General features: G+C 43.0%; 1 protein-coding gene across 1 annotated transcript in view; it reads right to left on the bottom strand.

Annotated features, from left to right (window-relative positions):
- Window positions 1–6,044, bottom strand: part of LOC133649846 (protein sprouty homolog 3-like) — a 20,923-nt gene extending 14,879 nt beyond the window's left edge. The window contains exon 1 of the mRNA XM_062046521.1: window positions 5,882–6,044. The gene's annotated coding sequence lies outside the window, so the exon portion shown is untranslated. The remainder of the gene's footprint in view (window positions 1–5,881) is intronic.
- Window positions 6,045–7,975: the final 1,931 nt, after the last annotated feature.

Genomic DNA, 7,975 nt, shown 5'->3' with positions numbered 1-7,975 from the left:
TCCTTCTGACAGGTGGCGCTAATGTGAGCAGTCTATTGTTTGATCAGAATTTTTGCAATGACATGCAATAAACAACAAATTCCTGGACATTTTTTTACAAGTTTTGCATTAGAAGGGCAGTCACGGGAGCGACTAACCAAGCCAAATACTTAGTTTTTCCTATGACTGACGTTAATATCAGCAGTCTGTTCACCTATGAACATTTTCGCAAATGATTCACAATAAATAAAAACGAATCGAATTTGTGTCCAAGTTTTGCATCAAAAGAGCAGTCAATTGAGCGCTCATCAAAGACGAATACTTTATCATTCCATTACGCTATTGTAATGCGGTGGGGTGGCTCCGCTGGTAGAGCGGTCATCCAGGAATCAGCCATCCTAGTCGCAGCCGTTGTGTCTTTCAACCACCTTGCTTTCAGTGCCACCCACACTGGTAGAAATGTAGCTTGCCGCCAAGCTTGAATGTATGGGTTTCCTAATAGAAAGCGCTATATAAACGTAATTCATGTCAGCAGAATTTTCGCAATGATACACAATAAATAAGAAATTCCGAAAATGTGTGTTGATGTTCGGCATTACATACCAGTAGACAGGAGTAACCACTGTTACCAATTAAATTGAGTATAGGTCTGTTGAGCTTATTCCAGGGGTTCTTTACATTTTTGACCTCGGGGCCCAACTTTTCCACTGCATAGGGGCCCGGGTCCCACTCAATTAGTATTCTTCCGCTTAAATTTAACCGTATTCCATAATTATACCCAACATACTTACAGTTTACAACCTTGTCAAATAATATGAAACCATGTGTTAATCACACGTAAATATTATTTATTTAACACATGAACCTTAGGCGTAGGTCAGGCTGATCAGAAACATAAGTACTAACCAAATATACTGCATAGGGGACTCATAAATAACGGACAAAAATCAATTAATTTACAATTATGTAGTGCTAAAATTAATAAACTGAATGAATAATGATATGTTTCTTAACTAAACTGCCGTTAGAATTAAAATGCAGATGAAAATACAGCTTTTACCACTTTAGTCATAGTTTTTGCGCCGAAGAAACTTCTCTATGACTTTGGCTCCAAACGTCTTCTGTTTATGAGATATTGTCATTACAAGTGGTGGAAAAGTGTATTGCAACTGAGTACCGCTGCGGCCCATACGGACCACAGCTCTCGGGAACACCCATGGCCCAACATGGTTAAGAAACATTGGTTAATTCCTAATATTTATTTAACGTTAAAAAAAACATAATTAAAGTGCAGACCAATGCCAAACACTCGAGTCCTCCCTGTAAGTTGCATTCATGTCAAACGTATTTTGCAAAACCTCATATTTGCACAACACAGAACAAATAACACATTCCTTCACTTTTTGGGATTGGCATTAAAAAAAGGTAATGATTAGTGGAAAGTAGTTATTTGTCATGTTTTTGATCACATGACTAGCTCGTAGATTGGTTACACGATGTCCCAATCTACACATGCGCAGGTCGGGCACTAAGACCCAGAGGCTTTCCTCCGCCCGGTGTCCTAGGGGGAGCGCAGCAGGAGGATTGGATGACAATAAACTTGATGAGATACCGGATGTGCTGAATCTGACCCTGACGGAAAGACCGAAATAGACACTGCAGACCAGGGATGGGTGGGGGGATGGGTCACAGGAAGGGAAGGGTCAGCAAACGACCGAGGGATCGCGACGCTATGAGGAATTTTTACCAAGCAATCTGCAGCATAGACGCTTGGGGGGACAAGGTCACACCGGAAGTGACAATAGAAGTAAATATGGAGTCCACTTTTTTAGGAAGACTTTTCTGCAGACTGGGGAGTGTCTGATTGTCTCGTTGTGAAGTGAGAGGTCACTTCCATCGTCCATGCCAGAGGGTTCTTCACCACAAAACCCATCCAAGCATGTCTTTTTCCTTTGCTTTGTGCACTGGGAACAGACAAGGGTTTTCCTCAACGGTTGCCACAGAGTTAAAAGTGTGGAATTGTCTAAGTCAGTTGTTTTCAAAGTACATAACCCAGAGAATAATAACACAGTTGGGTCTTCCTTTACTCCCCCAAAAATATTTTTATGGCGGCCCCAGTCCCCAGGGCTAAGCAGAAACAAATATTGATTATTTGGGGAAACTTGCAATAACCGTATTTTCCCGGACTATAAGGCGCACTTAAAATCCTTTTTTTCCCTCAAAACTCGACAGCGCGCCTTATAACCCGGTGCGCCTAATGTACGGTATGATTCTGGTTTTGCTTACCGACCTTGAAGTCATTTTATTTGGTACATGGTGTAATGATAAGTGTGACCAGTAGATGGCAGTCACACATAAGAGATACGTGTAGACTGCAATATGATGGCAATATGACTCGACACCAACATTTTATATTTCCATTGAAAATATAGAACATTACACACGGCGCTCAAAAATCTATCAAAATGTTTTAGTACGACTTTGGTAAGCTATGAAGCCGCACCGCTTGATGGATTGTCGGCGCATTAAACATACGAGTATTAATATGGTGTGTATCTGCCGTTTTGTTTCGCAATATTATGCAAAAGCAACTTTTCTTACCTTCTGGTACCTGCTGATCTGTATTTGGGATCTGCATAAATCCTGAAAAATTGTGTGCGTCCGCCTTTGTAGTCCGTGTCGACGCCGTAGTCGATAAGCTTCTTCTTTTTCTCTATCTTCTTGTTATGGGACATTCATCCTCAGTTGTTGCCATTTGTAATATAAAGTAGTGTAAAGTTCTTACTTATATCTGTCTGTAAACTCGCCATGAAAAGCGCTAAAACATACCGGTGTAGTGAGTTTACATTATTCACCCAAGGAACTTTAGATATTAGAGAGTTCCAAACGGACGTTTTTTCACGGGACACATTTCCGGCGTTGTTGTTGTTTCCGGATGAGGAGATGCTGCTACGTTATTGGTTTAAGTAAAGTCTGAATGTCATGAATACAGTTAGCTCCATCTTTTGACACTTCTTCCACTCCCGTCCTTGCACGCTACACCGCTACAACAAAGATGACGGGGAGAAGACGCTGACGAAGGTGAGCCACGTAAATACAAAACGCCGCATCCGGAAGCTACTGTCAGAAAGTGGCTTGATTATGATCTGTAAAACATAATCCATGCGACATTTTGACCAAATAACCACCATTACATGTTATGTAGACCACAAGGAAGTGTTTTACATTTAGAAAAAAAAAAAATATATATATATATATATATATATATATATATATATATATATATATATATATATATATATATATATATATATATATATATATATATATATATATATATATATATATATATATATATATATATATATATATATGACCCCTTTAATTTTGCGCCTTTTGTATGAAAATAGACCTGACTAGACCCGCTCATCGGCAGTGCGCCTTTTAATGCGGTGCGCCCTATGGTCCGTAAAACACGGTACTTGCCAACCCTCAGTGCCCCTCCCGAAAATATTCTCATGAATTTCTCCCGATTTCCACCCAGACAACAATATTGAACCACCATTACATGTTATGTAGACCACAAGGAAGAAAACATTTAAAAATATATATATATTATGACTCCTTCAATGTGCCCTATAATCCGCCTTATATATGAAAAAAGATCGAAAATAGACCATTCGCCTTATAATCCGGTGCGCCCTATGGTCCGGAAAATATGGTACATTCCTAAAAGTGATGGAATATTTTTTCGTTAAAATTTAATTCGTGGCGCCCTATTTACATTTCCGATGCGCTCATGCCTTGCAAAACGGGGCCTTCCATGGATCACGGGGTCCTACCCGCATGGAGGGGCGGCCCGGTTTGCACTTTCCCTGCCAGAACTATAAATCAGTTGCATTTGACATCACTAAAAATAAAGCTCATCAGGTTTGGAAACATGTCAAACTGCTCTCCTGAAGTCTTGTGTCTCAAAAATGTAAGATTTCGCTCCCTCACATTAATGCATTCGTTGATTTAGAAGGCGTGTCCAAATACTTTTGTGCAACAATCCGACTTACTAAGTTGTTTTCTCCTGCAAATCTTCTATTTCCGCAGCGCTGTGGCCGTACAGTGCATTAGCCGGAGCATTAGTGGCGTGAAAAAACACTTCCCTCTCCATTCATCCCCTCCCTCCATCATCCATTCATCCATTTCATCATCCCTCCTCCACCTCCTCCTCCTCCTCCCCCTCTTCCGCTCCACAGCTACTGTCCTCCCTCCGTCTCTCGGCCCACAGCCGCCCATGGCTGGTTAAACCCTGCCACTCCTCCTCTCCTCTCATGCCCATCACTCCATCCCATCATCATCATCATCATCATGCACTCATCCATCGGCCCACCCTCGCAGTCCCACCCCAAGCGGAGATGGGTATCGACGTTCTGCATCCGACCTTGAGGACAATCAATCGCAACCCCTGCGTGTCCCCATCACGTTTACACACACACACACGGATACCTCCCTTATGGGGACCCCATGCTGTTAGAGGTCCCTTATGATTAGGGCTGTTCTGGGAGCAGAAACAAAGTAACCAAACTGGGATTTATTGGACTAAAAAAACAATTGGTGTTTAGTTTTTAGTGAATTATAGTGAATTATATTTATATAGCGCTTTTTCTCTAGAGACTCAAAGCGTTTTACCTAATATCTACATTTGTAAGCCACATTTAATCTAGTGGGTGTCACTGGGAGCAAGGAGGGTGAAGTGGCTTGCCCTAGGACACAACGGCAGTGGAAGCTGGATTGGAGCCGGGATCCCTCAAGTTTCTGTCTGGCTGCTCTACCATCTGAGCCCAAACGGCAGAAAACCAAATTTGAGGACTTTTCTGCATGGTGTTTTAGAGCCCGACCAAGAATGGTGCATTGGCCCTCTTGGAATTCCTTCATCTCCTTGTATTATCCAAACAAATATAATGCCTTTTTCATGGCTTCTCAATAAAAAAAAATGGTAAAAAATGTTGGGTTTTAGGGGTACACCAAAAAAACCCGCTCAGTAGCGCCCCCTTAAAAGTTATAAAACATTAACATCCGCCTTCAGCGCATACTATTGACAGAAAATCTGTCAAGCGGAGAACCATAAAGAACCGATGCTGCAAAATGCACAGGCAGTCGCCCATTTTGGTTTTCTGGTGTGGATTTAGGTCATTGCCCAGGATTGAATGTGAACTAAAGGAAGTTTGCCCAATTGGCACCAAAATCGAACCCTGTATTCTGCAATAAATTGTGAACAATTTTTCATTCATACTATTTTTTTGACTCTTTTTTTCGGGGTCCCTGGCAAAACTCCCCCAAAAATCCCCCCACCAGAAAGTTTTAATTCATTCGCATCCCATAGTTTCCGGTTGACACAAAATCTGGCATGTGTGTTAATGACACACAGAAATCAATTAAGAACCTATGCAGCAAAACGCACAGGTGGTCGGCCATTTTTGCAGGTGAGGATTTTTCAGGCCATTTCCAGACGTCATACTGGAACAAACTCCAGCTAGGAAATGTTTGATCACTACCAAAATTGAATCTGGCTGGCCGATGATAAATTGTGAAAAGCTTTCATTCATACTTTTTTTACGAGTACAGGGAATCTGGGGACATTTTTAAATAATTGTTACTGTTGATTTGTTTTTACAGTAGTAGTAGTACCATGTTACAATTCTATACAGTGTTTATAAGTAAGTATAAACACTCTTAGTCATACCTTATTCTAGTAGTTATATCTTATCACAAGGTGTATAGCAATGGATTGCATCTTTATGTACGATGAAGAGCCTGGATAGTTAGTAAATTAACCAAAACTTAAACAGCAAAAGCCAAATACTCCTTGCAAGGATGAACATAATTCTTTACAACAGTTTTTGAAGCTTACCTCTGATGGGTGGCAGATCCATGTTGCACTGGAGCGTGGAACTGTGCAGACCGTCCGTTTATGCAAATGCCCTCAATTTTTCTAAATCTTCTGCAATGTGCTTTTAAACCGGATGCAATATGTTAAAGAAGTCCTTGTCATAGTTTGTGATGGCTTATTAGGGTTGATGTGTGCAAAGAAAGGCTACATAGATGCTCTCTATCAGCAGGATGTGCCCTCCTCCTTTCCTCCCTCCTCCTCCTCCTCCTCCTCCTCCTCTTCCCGGAGCTCAGATCCCGGTGCGTCCTCCTGAGGTCATCTCCCCCCACCTCCCCCCCACAAATATCAGACAAGTTTTGCGCTCCTCCTTGCGCTCCAAGGATGCTGGAAAGCGGGCTGTCAGCATGACCTCGCTTGCAGAGATGAAAAGAGACGAGCGGTAGGTTGCATTGTGCGTCATCAAAAAAAGGGAAAGAAGTTTGAAAGTGCACGTTGCGTAAGAAGCCCTTTAAAAGTTCGCCCTATGCACAAGTAGTTACAAAAACATTTCCTTTCCTGTCCTATTGTAGCTTGCACGTCTCTTCTCCAGAGATGAATGACTCTCAGGGTTGCATGCTCTCTCGCTCTCTTTCTCTCTCTCCCTCTCTTTGTGACACTCCTCCTCCTCTTCCTTGGCCCCTCGCTCTCTACCCCCACCCTCTCCCGTCGCTGAATTCAAGCCGGCTCGTGATCAAGACGGAATAGGATCTCGTAGGGTCCTTTTGAAAAGAGCCAACGACACTTTTAAACACCCCCAAGAGCTCCAAAGTTGCTGTGAGTCAGCCACGCCAGCAGAGGGCACCGATCTGACTCCTCCATCAAGGAAGTCTCGACGATATATCGGAACTTTCCAAGTTCTTGCAAAGGTAGAGATAGGTACGGATTGGTTGTTTTTAAGCGGCCTACAAGACTTTAGTAAATGAATTAGAAGCATTAGGGCAGTGGTTCTTAAACTGGGTTCGATCGAACCCTAGGGGTTCGGTGAGTCGGGCTCAGGGGTTCGGCGGAGGTCAAAACACACCTGACTCATCGTGTAAATACAAACTTATCCCTATCGGCGTATTACGGATACGACAACAGCAGAAGTCACACTGATTTGCAGGTGTGTAATTTGTTGTGAGTTTATGCACTGTGTTGGTTTTGTTGTTTGAACAAGGTGATGTTCATGCACGGTTCATTTTGTGCACCAGTAAAAAAACATGGTAACACTTTCAATCAATCAATCAATGTTTATTTATATAGCCCTAAATCACAAGTGTCTCAAAGGGCTGTACAAGCCACAACGACATCCTCGGTACAGAGCCCACATACGGGCAAGGAAAAACTCACCCCAGTGGGACGTCGGTGAATAACTATGAGAAACCTTGGAGAGGACCGCATATGTGGGTAACCCCCGCCCCCTCTAGGGGAGACCGAAAGCAACGGATGTCGAGTGGGTCTGACATAACATTGTGAAAGTCCAGTCCACAGTGGATCCAACACATCAGCGGGAGTCCAGTCCACAGCGGGGCCAACAGGAAACCATCCCGAGCGGAGACGGGTCAGCAGCGCAGAGATGTCCCCAACCGATGCACAGGCTAGTGGTCCACCCGGGGTCCCGGCTCTGGACAGCCAGCACTTCATCCATGGCCACCGGACCTATGCAACTCCCCCTCGCAAGGGACAGGGGAGAAGAGGAGAGAAGAAAAGAAACGGCAGATCAACTGGTCTAAAAAAGGGGGGTCTATTTAAAGGCTAGATTATACAAATGAGTTTTAAGATGGGACTTAAATGCTTCTACTGAGGTAGCATCTCTAACTGTTACCGGGAGGGCATTCCAGAGTACTGGAGCCCGAATAGAAAACGCTCTATAGCCCGCAGACTTTTTTTTGGCTCTGGGAATCACTAATAAGCCGGAGTTCTTTGAACGCAGATTTCTTGTCGGGACATATGGTACAATACAATCGGCGAGATAGGCTGGAGCTAAACCGTGTAGTATTTTATACGTAAGTAGTAAAACCTTAAAGTCGCATCTTAAGTGCACAGGAAGCCAGTGCAAGTGAGCCAGTATAGGCGTAATATGATCAAACTTTCTTG

The sequence above is a fragment of the Entelurus aequoreus genome, linkage group LG05, assembly GCF_033978785.1.
Source record: "Entelurus aequoreus isolate RoL-2023_Sb linkage group LG05, RoL_Eaeq_v1.1, whole genome shotgun sequence".
Lineage (NCBI taxonomy): Eukaryota > Metazoa > Chordata > Actinopteri > Syngnathiformes > Syngnathidae > Entelurus > Entelurus aequoreus.
Note: the sequence above shows the minus strand (reverse complement) of the source record. Positions and strands in the feature narration are given on the sequence as shown.